This window comes from Lasioglossum baleicum, chromosome 14, assembly GCF_051020765.1.
Source record: "Lasioglossum baleicum chromosome 14, iyLasBale1, whole genome shotgun sequence".
NCBI classification, from domain to species: domain Eukaryota; kingdom Metazoa; phylum Arthropoda; class Insecta; order Hymenoptera; family Halictidae; genus Lasioglossum; species Lasioglossum baleicum.
In genome coordinates, this window is record NC_134942.1 from 9250318 (window position 1) to 9270870 (window position 20553).

The following is a 20553-nucleotide window of genomic DNA, read 5'->3' on the forward strand; positions in this document are numbered from 1 at the left end:
CGGCGCGAGTGTCTCGGGCCGGGTCGGCTGGGTCGGGCCGTCGAGCCGTAGGTCTCAGCTGTTGCGTGGACCCGCTATGACAACCAGACACCTCGCGCGGTGTTTCTGTTTACCGGAAGTTCTCGCAAAGTGGCGTCGGGGGTCTCGTTGCTACCTGCCGGCTCTTTGCTACCTCGTCCCTGCCCGTGGCATAGGCTGCGCGAAACCAATTGCGCGCCGCGAGCACCAGCCGCGTGGCCGAACTTGAGAGTTAGTCGCCGACAGGGCCACGTATCGCGAGATACTCTTATTGGCAGTGAACACGACCGACTGACACGTCTGTCCCGCGATCATTCCAATACCTGTTTACCGGTGAGAGACAGTGTGTTACGCGAAATCAGTGGTAATCATGTGGTGCACAGTTCTGTTCCAAACTGGCCCGACGTTGATAACAGGCTGATAGGGAAGGGATTTGAGAGTTTCACACCAGGAAGCTGCGAGCGGTGAGTCAACATTTTTTTTTCACGATTTTCATGGTTTTGGAGGAGTCATCAATTGTGGGATTGCGATTGTTGTCGATTGTCGATTGTGACCGATGAGAGGATGATTCTTCGTAACAGTCTTCTATTGAAATTTTCATTTTAGTGTTAGAGTGATCGATTTTGTCCAAAGACTAGTCCTTGTGCGACATTCATTTCATCGGCGAAATTCGGTGTCCATCGAGATGTTGCGATTTTTCCGAGAAATACATCGCAAGAGAGACATTACTTATTCATGAGACTGCTGTGTAGAAACTATCCAGGAGATTCCGAGGCGACTGAGCATGCGAATGGGTTAAAGGGGAACGGAACGGAAGAACGCAAGAGTAATTTCTAGTTAGGGGTAAGGAATGAACGATCGCGGGGGTCAGATATCTGCCGCGTCCTAATTGTGATTCTCGACTGTGTCAAAGGATATCATGCGCGCTGCCGGAAGGATAACGCGAGGGTAGTATAGGGGTTGCGGAGTCGGAAGGGAGTGGGACAGAAGGTTTCGAAATTCGACCAATTCGTGTGGCACTGTTCCATGGTATGCCTTTGACACGGTTGCACAGTGCGCTTCATAACTGCTCCCCGTACTGTCAGCTCGCGTTAACCTCTCGGGAGACGGGCCGTGTAGCGTCGTCGTCGCGCTGTCACGAGGGATTCTGGGATAGCTTCCGGGATATCTAATGGAGGTCGTGGTAGGGGATGATGAGCAGGGAACAGTTCTCGGGAACGTACAGGGAGGTATGAACGGGGCGCGAACAACCCCCGCGTTTCGTGAGATGGAACGTGGACAAATAGAGTGAAGATCGAGAGAGGATTGATGGATCAGCGGGATGCGGGAGAGAAAAAGAGGAGGACCGAATGAATTGTAAATAAGGGAAAGGCCGCAGGGGGGGAGAAAGATAGAGAAATTACAGGATAGTTCACCGTCTGACGGCTACCTTGCCGCATACATATTTGAGACGACCCTCGCGAACGGCCCTTGAATATTTACAAGCCGTAGCGTCACTTAACCGTGCAAGACGACGAGCACTCTCTTTGCTACGACCGAATGATATTTCATTTGAATTTTCACGAATTTTCCCGGCACCCTTTGGTTTGACCTCGTGTAAATAATTTCGGGATCCGCGAACGAATGAAGTAACAGCTGTACGCGTGTTCTTAGTTATCTTTCGTTCATAAAACATCGTGAATATTGTTTCCAAGCCTTATCAGAATGTCTACACAAAAATCCGAAGTGTGGTAATACGGTATAGGCTCCGTACAATTTTCTGGAGATCGTGTGGCAGCAGCGTGAAGATTGCACAAACCACTTTTGTTGATACTGCCGGTAAGAATAACTGAGCGAGAGCAATTTAGGTAGTTTCTAGATGGTCGATAGCTGTCGTTGTGTGCTACTTTGTAATCGACATCAAAACGAGTTCAACGTACCGCGAGAGAGTACGACCTCGTATCGACTGTAAACGGCGCGATATTTTACCGAAACCAACCAACAAGATTGCGAAACGTAACCACCGATGGGATTTAATTCGTTTGATAATTTCGCGGGAACAATTATTCCGAATCGCGGGAATAAAACGGAACGAGATTGATGAGAAAAAAGTGTTGAGCCAATAGATAGAAGCGAGAGCGTGGCCGAGATTAATAATTAAGTTAACGAGAGATCCTGGAATAAAGACGGGTAATTAGATGGAAGAACGAGCGCCGGAAAAATTATTCGAGAAAGAAAGTGCTCGAGCCGTGGCTGGAACGGACGAACAAGAAGTAAATCAATAGGAGAACATGAATGAAGCTGGAAATGAGTGAGTTAGAGGGTACGGTTTGCTGTGGGGGTGGAAAAGGGACGAACGGGCTCAGGGAAGGGTGGGACCCGGCGAGATGAGCAGATAGAGTGAAGACTCATTCTAATACCGACAGCTCCTGCTAACAGGAATATTCCGTTCCGGTTTCAAATTGCGAAACTTTGAACAGGTTTCCATCCTTGTACAGACGAGCGCGTACGGCCTCGCTCTGTCTTTATCCGCTCGGTCGAGATCAAGGTATATATGGGGTGGCGAGTGATTTCGAAAACGATCATTCCGAGTTAGCATTGCACTCCAGCCCGGGGGCTAATATGCATTATATACATTGTTTTTCGTCCGATAATCGCCGGGACGCCGAGGGAAAATTTTTAACCCGCACACTCGGTCATTCGGCTGACCGATTGTTCGCCGATTCGTGAACTGAAAAATGTATGACGGAATTCGTAATTGTTCAGCAACAACTCGAATTGTAATTCAATATCCGCTGCACCTTGTATGAATTTAATTCTGCTGCGTCAGAACCGGCCCAAAATTTTTTGTTCGTATTTTAAGGTAAAAACAACGACTGTTTTTGTAATAATAATAATGGATCACTCGCGAATTCGCACTCGAACACGATTCTGCAAAGCAACAGATGGATTTTCCTGTTTACAGACCTGACGAGATAGAATATTAATTCCCGTCTGTTTGATGATTGAAATTATAATTGGACCAGTGGACGTTCCACGCAGCGAGAAAAGTTTGAGTGGATTCTTCGGTATCGTCGAGAGTGCTATTGCATTTATTGCGAGGAAATGCAGAGAAAGTTATTCTTGTCTTCATTTTCTGCAGAATTAATGAAGTATACCTTAGTAGCAGATGATCCGGTGTTTTAATTATTACCAGACACACTTCCGTCTAATACTCATCGTAATCTTGTTTAATTAAAAACACCTACGGCTGTCTGTAAAGGGATTTCCAGAAATCCACCTGGAAATCATGAATCTTCGTAATATTATTATATAGTACCGATTATTCCATTCAGGAAACCTTCGATTTTTGCACACATCGCCCAATTTTCAATTATACTGGCATCCACGGTCGCTCCATTGTTAATATATTCTGATATATTCTCGGCTAATGAACGAGCTTCGTTATTAATAGACCGCGGGTATTGGACCAGTCTTGTTTTTAAAATTTATGGAAATTGCGCGCGCTATTCGAATCCCATTTTAAATACTAATCAGAACCCGGCGTTCCATTTATGATAAACCGGCGATATTTCTCGTCGCCATTAAAACAGAAAATCTTCCACAAAGGGACGTACAATTTAATCTAACATCTTTGCATAAATATCTCACCTGTGCATTCTACCTGGCTTCTAAATACGTTTCCATGAAAATGGTGCAAAATTTCGTAAAAATAAATCGAACATCTGGCGACACGAAGAACATTCGAGCGCTTAAAAAAAGATGATAATTTTCTGTCAATTATCTTTTCCTGTATGAAAATAACTAGTTTTGCACCGACAGTTTTCCCATTCCATTCTGTCTCAATTTCAGTCGACCGGTCACGGTGCCATGATTAGCTCGAAGTGGTCATAATAAAAGAAACGGAACACACCACCTTTCTTTTCGTTGCAATAGCTATAATTAATTAATTAATGTAGAAACTGATCGAACCGTAGCGCTGTGAAAAATATTATTTTCTAATAATAAAAGACCGTTTAAAAACGTTGTTAGACGCACGCCGTTTCTTTAAATTAGGTATCCTATTTTTGCGAAGTCCGCCGAATTCTTAATTACGCGCGGGTGCATTGGACGCGTGCATCGTTTTCCCGACGAGAGTACACTTCGTTAGCTCCGGGGTTCATTAAGTCGGCGTGCGTTCTTAACGAAGTAATTACTCGCTTCCGGAAATATTTCTTGAACGAGGTATCGCACGCGTGGCCGACGAGACGAGGCGCGAGGGGAGAACGGGTGGAAACTGAGGAAAGGAGGGAGAAAGGGGTGGCGTGGATCGTCGTCATTAAAGCGGGCATCGATCACCGTGGTTTTCCCTTAACGAGCAAAAATCGTAACGTCCGGAAAACGAGGCAATCGTGGATTTCACACCGTCCAGAAAATACTCGGCGAGCGGAAGTTATCTATCGGCCGAAAAGGGAGGCGCGTATCGATAATTGGAAAACGCGACGTGGACAGCGACACACGCTCCCGTGAAATGACAGCGGTTGAAAAACAGTCGCGGCGGAAGGACATTTTAATTTTTCATCGGGAACACAACGGTATTAGACCAATCGGTAACATACCGATCTCTCGCTCTCTCGCTCTCTCTCTCTCTCTGGATCTAAATTTGCGATCGCTTTATTCGCCGGGCGGAAACGGTTCCGGTCGATCGTGAACGCCCGGCGACGCGTGAAATAATTATTCCGTACCGGAAATCGCTGGACTTAGTACACTGGAATATTCTAAAAATTGACAATGTCGGGTATTCCTGGATATTGCGACGATCCTGGCGACTGGGCTAATTTAAGGATTTCGAAATATGCGGTTGTGCGGTGTATTCGATTTGTCAGGCAGGCAATTTCCTATTGTTAGAATCATAGAAAAAAAAAACGTTCAAACGTTTCTCTAAAATATTGGACGTAGCGGACGAAATAGTTCCGGGGTAATACTTTCGAAGCATTTTTCTTGTCTCGTGCGTGTTCTTTGCAAGCTCTTGTCCTGTCATAAATATTTTCCTTTGTCGACGTAACAGGCTGCATGGTTAAAATATTTTGTGAAATACAAAGTACCCTTCCTGTAAAATACTCAACGAGAATATCACCGAGAATAATTTACAAAATATGTGTGATGAAATAGTTTAATTTCCGACATCGACATTAATTAGAGAATGTTCGAAAAATTTGATTAGCTTCGGTAAGAACCGGAAATGGTTGCGACGCGACCATGGGAATAAAGAAAACACACGGTGGTGGATGGTGTGGGATGGAAGATCAGACGTTTCGGCTTCGATGAGGCGTCTGGGAAATCTCGGCGAATTTCCGGGGCTACGTGCGTGCAGCATCCGCTCCCAATCTCGGCTGGGTTCTTCCCGGGCGCAATTCGATTCGCTGGGCGCATGAATCGTCCGCGAAAAAATCGCGGGCCAATTCACGGGCGATGGAGATCGAGAGAGTGAATGAATGTGTGAAATAGAGAGAGAGAGATAGATAGATAGATAGATAGATAGAGCACAGATTCTCGAAGAAAGTACACGCGCAAGGTGCACACTGGGAACGGGAATGTCGGCTGGATTTCCGGTCGGACCGTCTGGCTTCGAGGAGAGCGGCGTGCCACGGAAATGGGAAAACTTTTAAGGCGCCTCCGAACACAAAGTGCTACCTGGATTTCGAGCGGCTTACGCACCAGGTGAACGAGCCGCCGCCATTTCGATTGCCCGTCCTTTGAAGAAACGACCCGAGTTACGCTGATGGGTTCTCATAATCCGTTTAGCCGAGAACTGCCGGGCAAAATTGCTACCGTGTCACGAAATGATTAATTCCTTATCGAGTACTCTGCTGGAATTCCTAATAATGTTGACGCGATCGAATTTCTGTGTTGTACCTCGCAGTCTATCAGTACACAGCGATCAATGAATGCTTTGTATTTTAGTATTTTTCGATTAGGCAAAAGGAGAAAGCGTCCACAGTCGCGCAACAGATGTCTCCGCCTCAACTGTGAATAAGAAACGCGAATGGATCAAGTGTTCTCTCGAAGATAAATGATGTTCAATGTATTCAACACTCCTCGGTCCATGAAATATTGAAGCCGTCCATTTGTTTCGCATAAGAACGAGCCCGGTTATTGGCGGTGGACACAGGCAACAGTATTTACAATTTTCATGAAGCAAGTGTATCAGTTAACGGTTGCTCGAGCCATGCGTCCGTCAAAGTCGCCGTCCACCTCGGTGTCTTCGCGTATGAATAATGGAAACCAGATCCATATTGAAACGGATGAATGATGCAAGAAATATAACTCGATTAGAAATTTAAAAACGAACTTTTCGAGCCGAGTTAGGGGGACGGCTAGGCTTCTGACAGGCTGTATTCGCGGGGGAACTGTCGATCGACTAATCGAATCAATCGGGGTTCGTGCCAAATGTGTATTGCATTGTGTTGAATAGCGAAAATATTCCTTGACAACGAATTTCAACTTCACATGCCAACTTCAGTATACCCAACCACTTAACACAAACTTCTCCTCCAACACAACTCGACTTACCAACGCAACAACCTAATACTATTTCACCGAACACAACCCCCGAGGAAGGGGTGGTCTACAGTTGTTCACCGAGCCGGGTCTCCATCCGTTGTATCTCTCGAAGGGGATCAAAGGAATCAAAGCTGCGTTGGCACTTGGATCTTCTTCTCTCTTATTTCCTCTGCGTCCGTTGCACCTCTGCGAGCGCGAGAGAGAGAGAGAGAGAGAAAAAGCCTACGCGAATCGACGCGTGATTTGTTGCCAGCTGTTCCAGCCCCGCAAACTTTTACCGCAGATCGTCGACAGCGATCGCGTGGTCCTTTTTCATCGCGCGGATTCGCAGGATCCAGCAAGCGGAATTGAAGTTCGCGCGAATCTGGACTTCAAAGGAAACTCGGTCGAACGGACCGGGAAAAGAGCGTGGAAAAAGGGATGAGAAGAGAGGGGAGCGGGGGAGGGATAGAGAGAAGGGGAAAGGACGGAGATATGGAAAGTTTTATTCGGCCCCCGGACGCGGACACGTCCGACAGATGGGATCCCCGGGAACGTTTTGTTCCCGGCCGCCCTTCGCTGACACTCGGCTTCCATCCTGGCCCCCTGAATTTGTTACCAGCCCCCTCTCCGCAGCTTCCGCACCCTCAGCACCATCCCACGAGCCCTTTTTTCCCTCGCGCCAGCGTATCGAACAATACCGGCGAAATTGTTAATAGGTACGATGGACGTCGGTTAAAACCGAATCGAACATCGCTGGACAATCTCTCTCTCTTTTTTTCTCTCCCTGTATCTCTGTGTGCGTGTCTCTTTCTCTCTCTGTCTCTCTCTTTCCTCTTCAGCCGATTGCAGGGACCGGAAATAATATTTTTTACCAGGAAACCATTCTCGATATTGTTTCGCTCGTCCAACTTTATTCGAAATGTAGCCGCTTCCCACTCCGCTCCGGGTTCAGTCGCCCAGGAACACCGACCCAATTAGGTCGCAGCTTTCGAATTTCGTTTCGATTTTATGTGGGCCACGGGCTCCCGTGAATCACCGCTTTGATCTCTGCCGAATCCTTTTCTCCGGCGTTCGACGATTCCTTTTTCGGAGACCCGGGGATGGGATCGAATCTCGCGAGAGAAATACGGGGCTCGAGAGCCAGCGGATTTTTAATGCGGAATTGATTTCGGAGAACCGGTCGTTACCGGGGGGTGATGGCGGTTTCAATGGGATATTTGGTCGAGAGGAATTTTAATTTGATGGCATTTCCTGTGGCTAGCGAGACGTGCAGGATTCGCAGATGGAATAATGGTTTGTATGATTTTTGTGTGCGGATATAAGCATTCTGCGATTTTTCTGTATCCGACATAAACTGCAAAAGCAACTTACGCAAACTAGATTCCACGAGCAAAAACGGAGGAGAGGAAGTAATACACTCTTTCCTCCCCCTACAAGACATGCTTAAAAATTAAGCAAACTTTGAAGAGCTGTTTCACTTCAATTAGAAGTTCAGGAAATCTCGTGCTAAAAAGAAAAGTAACATCGTTAAGAAAATCTTGAAGAGGACGGAAGTACGACTGTCGTGGTACCCGAAGTGCATCGTACATAACGCAGAACACACATAGAATGACCGCTTCGAAGCCTTAAAAAAGAACACCATCCTTTCTTTTCTATTTATTTTTTCTCCTAGTTTTTCGAAAGCCAGTGTAACTCGCCTGATTAGAAGATTTCCGGTTGCAGCTTGATTTCCGGTCGTCGATGTGCGTGGCCATGTCTCCGAGCTCCGTCGAACACTGCATTGCCGAGTGTGTTTGGTCGCCGGAAAACGGGCGATTTTTCCACTTCCCTTTGACGTAGCCGGTCGAGCCTCGGTTCCCCAACCCCGTTGCACCCCTCCTCTCTAGCTATTGAATATCTAATATCGTCTGGCGGCGTTCTAGCCCGCAATATAGCATTAAAGAAGCCGGGATGCGAAATAAGCGCATCGATATCGACTTGGCAGAGGTAAAAGGAAAACGATTGGTTACAGGTAAAAGCCCGGGTAGAGCATCGGCTATGGTGGTGGTTGTGCATGGGGGGACGATGGTGGGGCGAAGGTGGTAGTGTTGTAGGTAGGGTATTTCATCCCCCAGTCAGGTAAATATTTACTCCGTGAAAAAGACGCGTGCATCGCGCGCAAGAGATGAAAATACATTCGTGAATAATATAGAGGGAACGGGTCCGCGTGTTTTTCGTGCCGTAGTCCGTGTGTATCGCGATCGATTCCGCGAATGGAAACAGTCCGTCGACAAGCAACGGAAGCGGAACGTTACCCGGAGAGACGCCGAAGAATTTCTCCTTCGCCCATGGCCTCGACGATTCAATTTTTCCCTCGTCCATCCACGGCTGCCATCGAACACTCGAACACACTTCCCGAGGACCCTCCTTTCTTTCTTCCTCTTTCTCTATCTTCTCAGAGGAGAGAGCACCACTATGCTCGAACGCAAACGTGAATTTACTCGGCTCCTTGTTCCAACCCTCCGCGCGAGAGATGCTGCTCTCTCTCCTCTTCTACTCGATGCTCCTCTCCGCCAGAAGAAATTTGATGCACTACTCACCCGCGGATTGAGCCATTCGATTGTTCCCCGGCGAAGTTAACCTCGCAGGTCTGCGATTTATTTCTGGGACGCTTGGTACTGATACTTTCACGTTCATGACGTTCTTCCAGCTCTTCTGCAGCTGATACTTGCTACCGGTTCGGACGAAATTATGGTAGTGCCCCGATACTTGTGAAAATTCTAGTCCGAAGTGTCACTCGTCGTGCGCAAACTTTATTCCTTGAAACCCTTTCGACTTGAAGCAATTTTAATTCCGAAATCAAGACATATTTCTCATACGACATTTGGATTTTTAGCAATTTATAGAATACAATTTTGACTGGCGCCACATTTTCTGATTAAAACGACGTCAATATTTATCCCGAAGATATCTCGCTCCGAAAGAGCGGATTATATTTGTTAGTCTCTGTTTGAAGTCTCTTCACAGCGAGACGAAGAGTCACTTGTATCGGGACGGAAAGAATTATAGTCGTATAATTGGCGGAGTATTCTGCTGAACCAGTGGCTGTGTTCTTAGAGGACATTGTCTAAAATAATGGGGAAACGGAGAACACCAGTAGAGAAATAACATCATTCGTTGTCGATCTCGTACTGGATTTCGTTTTCTCGAAAACACGACGAGATACACGCGCGTTGCTGAAGTTCGATGAAATAAAACGGTTGTCTATAAACGTGGTCAGGAAACGAATTTTATTCAGCAATCTGGTGAAAATATGTATCAAATACGTTCCATACATGATTTCCTCGGATATAGTTTTTTATTTCTCTCTTGTTTAAAATATTTTATTCGCGTAACCACATATTACAGTCGTACTCGCATGTATTTCGTATGAAGCTCTCCGCCGGCATTATTACAACGAAATGAACGAAATCAAAATGAAAGTTGCAGTAAAACATGTAATTATTCAGCTGCAAATTTTTATACAAATTCTCATTTTTATAGATTATTCTATAAAGCACCGATCAATTTATCTGGTCGACTGAAAGATTCTTTGAGCTGCAAATGAAATGAAAATTTCATGAATATTCCGAAACATTTGCTCGTGAAATAAAACCTGTTTCACAAGTTTACAGATGTCTTTACAGCGAGTACATAAAATCTGTTTCAATGATTCTGCGGTTCAAAGATGGATACCACCGATAAAATAACAATAACAAATTCAATTCAATTGACCAATGCAACAGAATAAAATAAATGCTCACTGCATCGCAGTGCATTGGCATAAAATTCCAAAATTGTAGAAATATATAATATCATCTCGAAATACCAACGTATTAACAATTTTATAAAATCACCGGTGCACCTGCACCGTCGTTCGTTGCAGCGTTATCATAAAATTGGCCGGGCATACTATATCCCGGGGCCGGAGAGCAACGTAAACAGACCGATATGCTATTCCGAAGTAATTTGAAGGGCGTTTCGTTCCACAAGTGAGCAACTGTTTGCTGGGAAACACATAAATCAGCGGTCGCGTCTCATGAAACTGCGATCGGATGCTCGAACAACAGTTTCCCGCGGTAATTTGAAGCGGCGATCGTCGTTTGGTAAACATTCCTCGAGATCGAGTGGCTACTCGAACTACGACTGGTCTCTCTCTCTCTCTCTCTCTCTCCCTCGCTCTCGCTCTTTCCCTCCACATCGTAGAAACTGGCAATTTCGTCGTAAGAAACATCGCTCGCGCTTAAAGGCGCAATCTGGATCGCGGCCAACGGAACACGCGACACGGAACGATCTTTAAACGATGAAAAGTTTTCGCGTGGCGCAATGCCCGCGTCCTTTACATAATACTGATTTACTGGGACGATTTTTCGAAGAATTATGCGTCCCGTTCATGCATCAACCCCGTGAAATCAACCCTCTGTTCCCGGGGAGATAGGCCGGTGACAACGTGCGCCCAGTTCCGCTGTAACTCGAGAGAGCTCCGGCCAATTAATCGGAAAAAAATACGTTACGCACCGACGCAGACACGGACAGCAATTCCTGCGAAATAAAAAGTCGAATGAATCGGGAGCAGCTTCCTGTGTCTTTTGTTCCCGGCGAATAACGAACAAAGTGGAGCCTCGGGTCAACAACTATGAGTTCTGACATGTTAATGGCGTTCTCGCTGCAGCTTTAATGGGGACGCGATTTGGCCTATGAAAATTTAATCGTTGGCTTGGTGTTGACTGTCTGAGAATGAATCAGAAATCGCGCCGCTTAGTGTGACGAATGGCCTTTTTAACCGACTTCGAAAAAGGAGGAGGTTATTCAATTCGATCCGTATGTGCCTTTTTTCGTTTTTTTTTCTATGTATGTTCACCGATTACGCCAAGATGGATGGACCAATCGGAACGAAACCTTTTGCATCTTGTAGAGTATGTTCCCGGGATGGTCCCGTGCAAAAATATTTTACATTTTTTTATTATTTACGATTTTATTTGCGAAAATGTAGGGTGGTGATGCCGTTGTGGACTCCGCTGAACGTTAGATATTAGGAACAGTAACGACGCGACGTCATTACGATTTGGTATGTGACGGCTGACAGAGATAAAAAAAGTGAAATAAAAAAAATTTTATTATATAAAAAAAATTAAACCGACTTAGAAAAAACGCACTGAAAAGTATAAAATAATTTCCATTTAATTTATGTGAATATACACACGAACTTAAATACGATACAATACGCCTTTTCGGAGGCGGCACAAAAATTAAAAATTTTCCTCATGACAGATGTTGCTGATTATGATTTCGTTGGAATATGGTGGGCTTGGAAATCAGTAGGTGAGAAGCGAAGATACATTAATATGTGAAAGCATGTAGAAGAATTTAAGGATTTTCGTAATTTCCAGTGTCGAAAATTTTCAATTTTGTGCCGCCTCCGAAAAGATCGTATTGTATTTAAGTTCGTGTGTGTATTCACATAAATTAAATGGAAATTATTTTATACTTTTTAGTGCGTTTTTTCGAAGTCGGTTTAATTTTTTTTTTAGCTGGACAAAATTAACTTTCAAATAAACAAAAACTAACTGTGCCAATATAATCTAAAATAACCACGTATTAAAACCCTTGAATATTAAAATTTAAAATTCTTTTGTTGTATTTTATATTTAATTATAAATCACTTAAAATATATTGTTCAATTAACAAAAACCAACTTAATGTTGTAAAAAGTTGATAATCATTCATATTTTATACAACTGTAAACATATTTAATTGATAAATATAGAAAAACAGGCGATTTTTAGAATTTTGTCCACTGTGCGCCGGTTCGATTGTCTAATTTTTAAATTAGTATCTGCCGCTAATGGAGAAACGGCAGCAAAAATTCCAGTTCCATCGCTCGCCGCGAATGTAACTTCCGGAAGTGGAAACCGACCGGAGGTATACATATTCATTAAACGGGTAGGAACTTATCAGCCGCGTAAAAATCTCTTGTCCCCGCTTCCCGTTCCAGTTACAATGGAAACTTTGAACGCCTGGCGATTGCTTGCCCGTCGGACAATCGTCGCCATTACTCGAGCAATGAGTCTCGAGAGAAAACGGCGAGCGAGAAAAAAAGAACAATAATAGAGCGACAATCGCTCTCGGCGCGCATCTCCAGCTTTCCTCGAAGCTTAATCCTCCCATCCCTCCGATCTTGTCGATTAACGAATAAAATTTGTAACCTGGCTCGGACGGGTACCCTGGGTACCTCGTAAATCTCGTCTCGGACGCGGACTACGGCGCACACGGTCTTCTGAAAAAGTCTGATCAATGTTCATCATGTTTACGATATATTTACTGTGTCCGTATTTCACACGGGGACGACAGCTTTACGTACGGCTCGGGGCTACGCGACCCGCTACAGGATGATCCAAAAATTATTCCCACTGAAACATTCACTGTCCTCAGGCGGACTCGTTTTCCGGACCTGTAACCTCGTAACCTCGATTTTTCCATTAATAATGGCGCCCTTCCGCTTTACATCCGTCTCGCTGGCTCGTCCTTTTTATATTCACTCGCTCGCTTGTAACAGACATTGTTAATATTGTACTCGCTTGCAGTTATTCTTGTAAAAACAAGGGAAACTCATCAATTTGAAGTTTCGTGTTGAAGATTGTTCTTTTCTCGCTGCAAGTGAAACAATCGATGAGCACATTTGTGAAATCAGAGAAAAATCGAAGCACAAAACCCACTTACCTCGAAGAGAAAGCGAACTGCGAGGTAAAACTCCATTCTACTTTTTCGACCCGGTTTATCTAGCAAGTAGAATAGGTAAACAATGATCAGACACGTTCGCCGAGTCGGAGCAGCGTTGAAACTTGCAGTCATGTTTCTCGATAAGGGAGAAAACTACGGAAGAAACTTCGGTGTATAGTTTCCGTCCGTTTTATCTAGCAAGTCGAATAGGCAGGCGATGATCAGACACGTTTTCCAGGGCGCGAAGTGGCTGAACTTACGCTCATTTATCTCGAAAGGAGAACAGACTACCGAGAAAACTTTGTTGTATATTTTTTACGATCTCAAGATTATTTTGATCTAGCTCTTGATTTCGCATACAGATCTACATACGTCACTTATGTATAATGTATCAGCTGTACCGCGTTGGAATAAAAGTGTCGGTGGCGTTGGAACCAAAGAGGATTAGATAGAGGTGACACTCCCATAAGAGCCCTATGTTAAAATGTGTACCCCCCGTTTCGCAGCGCTCCCAAAGTGTCAGATACCGAACTATTCGTCTATCCCCTTGCTCCGCACCCCGAAAACAGTCCCCTCATATAATACCTCATTTTACGGTTCGCTCTACATTATACTCGAAGACTAAATTTTTTTCTGACTATACAATTTTAAAACATTAATTAATACATACATACATGTTATATAGCTAGGAAGGAGTTATATAGAATACAATTGAAAAGTACAGTTACATATTTATTTTAAAAAGACTTATACATATACATATCAATTGTTATATATTTACAAAAATTTAAATACTTGGGTATACTTATTTAAGTTTATACTGACACACATGTGGCTCCTTGGGTATAGTAAATAAGCTGCAAGGCTTCAGCTTCCCGTTTTTCTTGCAAATGCAGCAATAACAAGGCATTTTTGAAGACTCAAAACCAAAAATACTTGGGATTACAGGAAATAATCAGAAATAATGCACCACTCACAGCGATTTGATCACAAATGGCGTACATGGATGGCGTGGGGACGCCAAGATTTCAGTCGGCGTGTACAAGAAAAATATAAGAAGGGAAATAGACTGAATAGAACTGAAACGTATAGTTCGGTATCGGAGACACTAGTTGGCGCTGTAAAAGAGAGTGACAGCAGTGTCACCTCTATCTAATCCTCTTTGGTTGGAACAAGATGAAATTTTAAAAAAAAATGAGGTCTGAACTTGCTTAGCGCAGCTCAACTGTGAAGAACATCTGCGAGGTAGCTTTGTGCGCGCTGAGAATTTAAGTATCCGACTCTATTCTCCTGAAAATAAGTCATCCCCGGGATGCTTGTCCCTGTTTTGACAATCTAATCCCGGAGAGAGAGAGAAACCGGCCGTTTCTGTGTCACGTCACGCGCGATGATGCCTCGGCAGAAGACTGGCTTTGTGTCGAGCGCATTCGATCCTAGTGAAACAGTGTCGGATTTCTCCGCCTCTCTCTCTCTCTCTCTTTCTCTTTCTCTCTCTCTCTCCCTCTCTCGACACCGAGCCGAGCCGGCTACGAAGTGTGTCGTTCACGCGGCACCGTTTTAACATCAAGTGTAAACCATTTTTTCCTTTTCGCTGAACAATACTCGGGGGCCGACCGAGCGAGATGAAACGCGAGCCGAAAGAGCATGTTGCTTTCAGAGACCGGGATTCCGATCCCCTGTCCCTCCACCAAAGTTCAATCTACCCCGACGCATGGCCTGATCATTAGATGGATTCGGACCCACCAATCCCACAGCTGCTCTCTTTTATTTGTTCACCGGATTCACTCTTTGCTCCGGTCATTCTTCTTTTCTCGTTTTTGTTTTCCAAAGTCCGCTCTCGGTGTGCCACCACGCTTGGAAATATAATACTGCCTCGGGGATACGCCAACTAAATCCTCCTGACGAACGTTTCTATTAATTATCTGCGCTGTATCATATTCCGACACTATCCGTTTTTGTTTACCGATCCCCGGCGAACGCTTGCTTTTTACTTGCTTTCTGTCTTTGCGGCTTTTCCGCGCCGCTCCATTTATTTTCATTTTAGTTCTATCTTTCAATGCTGAATGCTTTTCTTGATTCCAAGCCAATGTTTATTTCTTTTAAATTCATTCAACAAGCGATTCCTGTTTAATTCGAACAGTGATCGACCAAAATCTGGAATTCGGAAGGGTCTGAAATTCTCCATGCAAGCTCGAATGTCTGGCTAGAGGTGGGCTTTGTCGGAGGACTTTTTCCGGAATAGTTTGCAGTGTTAACAAAACCCACCCCCGGAACAACGATTGTCGGGAAGATCGATTTTTTTTGTGTCCTCGGCGAGGCGTGATCCCTCAAATGGGACAACGATTCGCGTATCGCTTTTTCCCGGCGAATAATGGCGCTGTCGCGACGCGACGCACGCCGTTGACGAATGTTCGATCAAGTCTCTCGACGGGAACAAAGCTTTGAAAGGGTCTGCTCGAGCGGCCCTCCGGCTAACCTGATGCGCGTCGAGATACCGCTTTGTGAGAGAGGGCCGATCGCTCGGCCCCCGAACTGATTGCGGCATTGTTTTCTGGAAGGTAGGGCCGGTGATGGAGTTATCGGGATCATTTTGCTCTGTCGACTTCTGTTATCCGCGTGCTAAAAAAATCCCGGAGCCTACGCGACCGACAGGTATCGTTGTCTAACTGAAAAATTGGTTACACCGGTGTTACAATCGTCGCCGTGTTATTCGCTCGCGCTTTAACACCGCCCGACGATCTCGCGCGTCGATCGCCTCGATCATTTTTCAGCAATCTCCGGGAACTGAGAGAATGACAAATATCGAGTTGAAAAATAAATATGAATATGATCTAATTTCATCGATTTAATTAAACTCCGGATTTCATGCAGCTGCGTGTCGCAACTAAAACAATTTCGATTGCAGTGTAGTTATCACTCGTTGGGAACGTAAACAACACTGATTGAAAAGAACCCACAGGCGGACCGGAATTATACATTCGATTGAATATCATTCTGTATTTGATTAATAAATAAAAGAAGAGGCAGAATACACGGCCGAACATATTCACGTTACAAACCAATATATCCTCTCGGAGCAAAGCGCTCTAACGAATTGCATCAAAAAATATTCTGTCTATAATAAAATAAAATCATTGTTCCATTAGATATAGAGGTGTGGCTCTTCAGGATGGCTCTTTGATGATCGAATAATGAATGAACCGAGTATATTTTTTCTCTCGGGATAATAAAACATTGATTGCCGGGATCGGGTTCGGATAATAAAGCCAGATAAAATCGTACGCAGTTCTATCGCGTCGGAAACAGGTGTATAGACACTTGATAACAAAGCGTGGGGTCTCGCGGCCACCGGTTATTCGCAATTAAACTTTGCTTATATTAACAGGCGGCGGAAGGAGCTCGTTCCCGCGAACCAGCGAAACCATTACGCAAATTAATGACACGATCAACGGAATATTAACCTTTACGGATGGCACACGGCTCGGTGCATCGGCTGAAAGTTTAATTAATGACGTTTCCCCGTTCCTTCGCGTGTCGTCCCTGCTACAAAGAAACGGCCGCTGCGGATTAATTATTCAATTATGTCGTCGCAACGAATAAGAAGAAAAAACTGCGAGAAGAATGAACTTTGACAGATTCAGAGGGAAAAAAGATTACGGATTATTCCGACAGAATCCCTCGTCTGGGAATCGAGCGACGCGACGCTACGCTCAGTTTTCGCCCCTAATTCCGCGACAGTGATAAATATCGGGCGAACGATGAATGTTTACGTTTCATAACCGACCGACGTCGAGCGAGAGCCGTTCGACGGAGATTGAACGCCATTCACCTGTATGAATAATCCGGTCTGTTTAATGTTTAAATAATCTTTCGATAAGCGAGCCGGCGAGGATTGTACGCCGACGTGTTCCGGAACGCTCGAAACCGACGTTCATCACGATTATTCCCGGGTACGTTCATCTTCCACGTTCTTCATTACAAATACTATAAAAGTCGGGAGAGGGGGAGATCTGCGCGCTCGTTTAATCGGGTTTCGAATTCAGATTCGAATTGTCACTGCGAGTATGATCCTTGAATCGATGCTGCAGAACAACGCTAATATCTCGTATAATTTGCAAGCAAAAAATGAAAGCAAAAATGCAGAATTGTTCCTCAAGATTCATACGACAAAATGTGTATTCCAAATTTCCCTTCAACTTTATTCCGCTGTCAGAAAAAATTTCTTGAGGACGGAATTGGAAGAACGACTTCGTACTTTTGTTTCTAAAAGTGCCTCGAACTACTCCAAACAGGTTTGCGCGAAACATTCGGCGTTAATTGGCAGGAGCCAGGACCAGTCTCCTCGGGGTCCGACGTAGCTTTTTTCTCCTTTCATGAATACTTCTAACGAACCGCGAACCGTCGCGTCGCGCCGGTATCCGCGCGTGACGCGCGTTCAACAAGGGTCTCGAAGTTCCGCGATTTTGCATAACTCTGTTAAGCAAATGACCGGAATAATAACTGGCCGGCGGGGCATATGTGACAGTCGCGTAGCCGCGGGCCACCGAAACTCGCCGGGTACCCCGGCAGTTTACACGGTGATAGCGGAATAATTATACCGGGCGTCGGTTGTTCAACTTTCCCTTCCGATAAAACTGCTCCGCTGAATCGGATGTAATTGAACAAGTTGAAGGATGCGGTGCCGAGACACGTGCGCCGGACAATGTGCGCCCCGTTCTCGACGCTTTGCTAACGCGTGAATCCAGTTAATGGACGCCTGCCATCGAATGTGCAGAATTTTTTGGAAAATTCATCGGTTCAAGTGTAATACTACGGCGCACAGTGGGCCAGAAACCGATCTTTTTGGACAAAAATTTGCCGAAAACTCAGTTTTTCATCGATTCTGTTGCGGATTGAATCAGGGGTAGAATTAGTCACTTCCTTAGAAATAAACTTTATTCCCCCAACTTGGGTTCGTTCGGAATTTGTCAACGAACTCCGTACAAAACACGTAATGTATCTAGCCGAAATACAAGCTTGTTTTGGCGAGATTTGTAGCATAAAGAGAGTTAGATGAGAAAGATGAGTTTTAATGAGATGGATAGAGATATTCACGTTTAGATTCGGTGAATCCAGAGATCGGAATCGACTTTTCTTCTTCTTGTGTTTTCTTCTTCCTCCGTGAGCAAGAGCGAGAACGATTGATTGACATTGAGATCAGAGTCGAACAGCTGGCAGTTTACCGTCACCGTCGAACGAGTGATTGGCAGATCGATAGAGCGATCAGCCAATAGGAATCCCCTTTTGATGGGGTCGATAATCGATCCTAATCGAAGTCCGACGGTGCTGGTCTATGCTACTGCGAGCTGTTTATCGACCCTCGATCTCGCTGTTACAATCCCAAACAATTCAATTGGAATTTTTTTTTAAATGTTCGTGAAGGACTATACTGTTGCGTCGCCAGCTCCAAACAAATTGCTTTACGATCAGGGTACGACTGTTAAGTGTCAGCGGATTTCATGGGAAGTCAGCTCGGCTGTACCGCTCTCGATGGTACGTGACGTAGCATAGGCCCACTTGTACCACTAGGGGGCCCGTAATTTATGGGACGGTTTCGAGATATACGGAACTTGGTGTCGTCTTACGTGGACCGACTTTTCCGAATAGCTATCCTTAGAACAATATACCAACTCGTGCGCGTTGCATAATGCCGAAAACCGCCCTAAATGCGTTTATTGGTCCCCCACTATTCAACCTTATCCGTGGAGGGAATTTCTCCAGTCACGTTTTTCCGACTTCTGTCGTTTTCTTTAGATTCTATTGAACTTTTGCTCTGTTAACATCGCTCTCGTTCACTGTACAGTAACTATTCTATTTTGCCAAATACATATATATTGTTACCAAACAGTGTTGTTATTATTGCCGTGACGAGATATCACAAGAACCTTAAACTAGCTCGCATAATTCCAAAAGATTGTGCGAGCACGCGTCACATCGCGATTACTATAATTTTCGCGACGTTGGTGACGCCACAACGTATACTTTGATGACGTGCTGCGCGAAAATCGTTAAGTTAAAGTGCAAAATTCTTTGAAAGAGCTATCAATCACAGTTGATGTTGTCAAACAGGGAGCTGGTACGTCAAATACTGGGAACGTGGCCCGAACTTTCTTTAGAAAAGCCGAATCAGTTGCTGCAGTGACTGGATTAAACGCGGTTATTGTCACAAGATTGCATAACATTCTTCAGGTAATTACATGTGACAAGAAAGCTGATTCTGTGAAATTCAATGAATATTGTTCGGAGACGGCTAAATTGTGCATGAAAATTTATCCATGGTACAAACTACCTCCATCAGTTCATAAGGTACTGCAGCATGGAAGTGAAGTACTTGCTACATTTGAACTGCCAATTGGTTTGTATTCAGAAGAGCCATAAGAGGAAAATAATAAAATCTTCAGGAAATCACGAGCTGAAAACTCCCGAATGTGGTGCCGCAAAAAGACAAATATAGATATTATACAGCATATGTTATTATCATCCGATCCACTTATAAGCTCTCTAAGAATAAACGATGGCAAGCACAAGGAAGTTCTTTCTCAAGAAGCGAAAACGCTGCTATTGGATCAATAAATTAATGGTAAGTCTCATAAGTGCCGAATGTAATTCTATTCAATTGGTAATTCTCAGGGCCAGATTTACAGTTTAAAATTTTGCGGTTTAGGGTTAAGAAGTGTCGGCAACTCAGCTGGGACATGCAAATTTATGGTATGGGCGGATGAAGTATCGGAGTTATTTTGCTTTGTAGTTAAGGATTCTTGACTGTGACTGTTAACGATTTTCGCGCTGCACGTCATCAAAGTATAGTCCTTGACGAACATTTCAAAAAAAATTCCAATCGAATCGATGAAAAACTGAGTTGTCGGCAGATTTTTGTCCAGAAAGATCGGATTCTGGCCCACTGTGCGGCGTCGAAAAATTGGAGAGCCCGTCGCGACGGTACCGGAACGAGGCGTTTATTAAAATTTGTCCTGGCGGCATCAATTATCCGGGAAAACGATCACCGTTCCCGCGGGCACGCGTCCGCGTGTTTTAAAACGCGGCTTGAATATTTATCCGAGCGTGAAACGGCGCCGCGCGTAAATTAATAAAGCATATTAGCGACCGGAACACACACGCGTGTTCGTAGTTTTCTGGCCACCGAAACCGAGCCGAGAGCGAGGTAGAGGTTTGGGGGTGGTGTATTTCGAAATTATTTTCAATCGTCGATTGATGTCCGCCCGATCGGAAACGGCATGAATGTGACGACTGAAA

The 20553-nt window shown here is 44.7% G+C and overlaps 1 protein-coding gene across 2 annotated transcripts in view; it reads left to right on the forward strand.

Annotated features, from left to right (window-relative positions):
• Positions 1–245: 245 nt before the first annotated feature.
• The window catches only part of LOC143215757 (uncharacterized), a 281565-nt gene continuing 261257 nt past the window's right edge, over positions 246–20553 (forward strand). For both annotated transcript variants that reach the window (XM_076438167.1, XM_076438169.1), the window contains exon 1: positions 246–482. The gene's annotated coding sequence lies outside the window, so the exon portion shown is untranslated. The remainder of the gene's footprint in view (positions 483–20553) is intronic.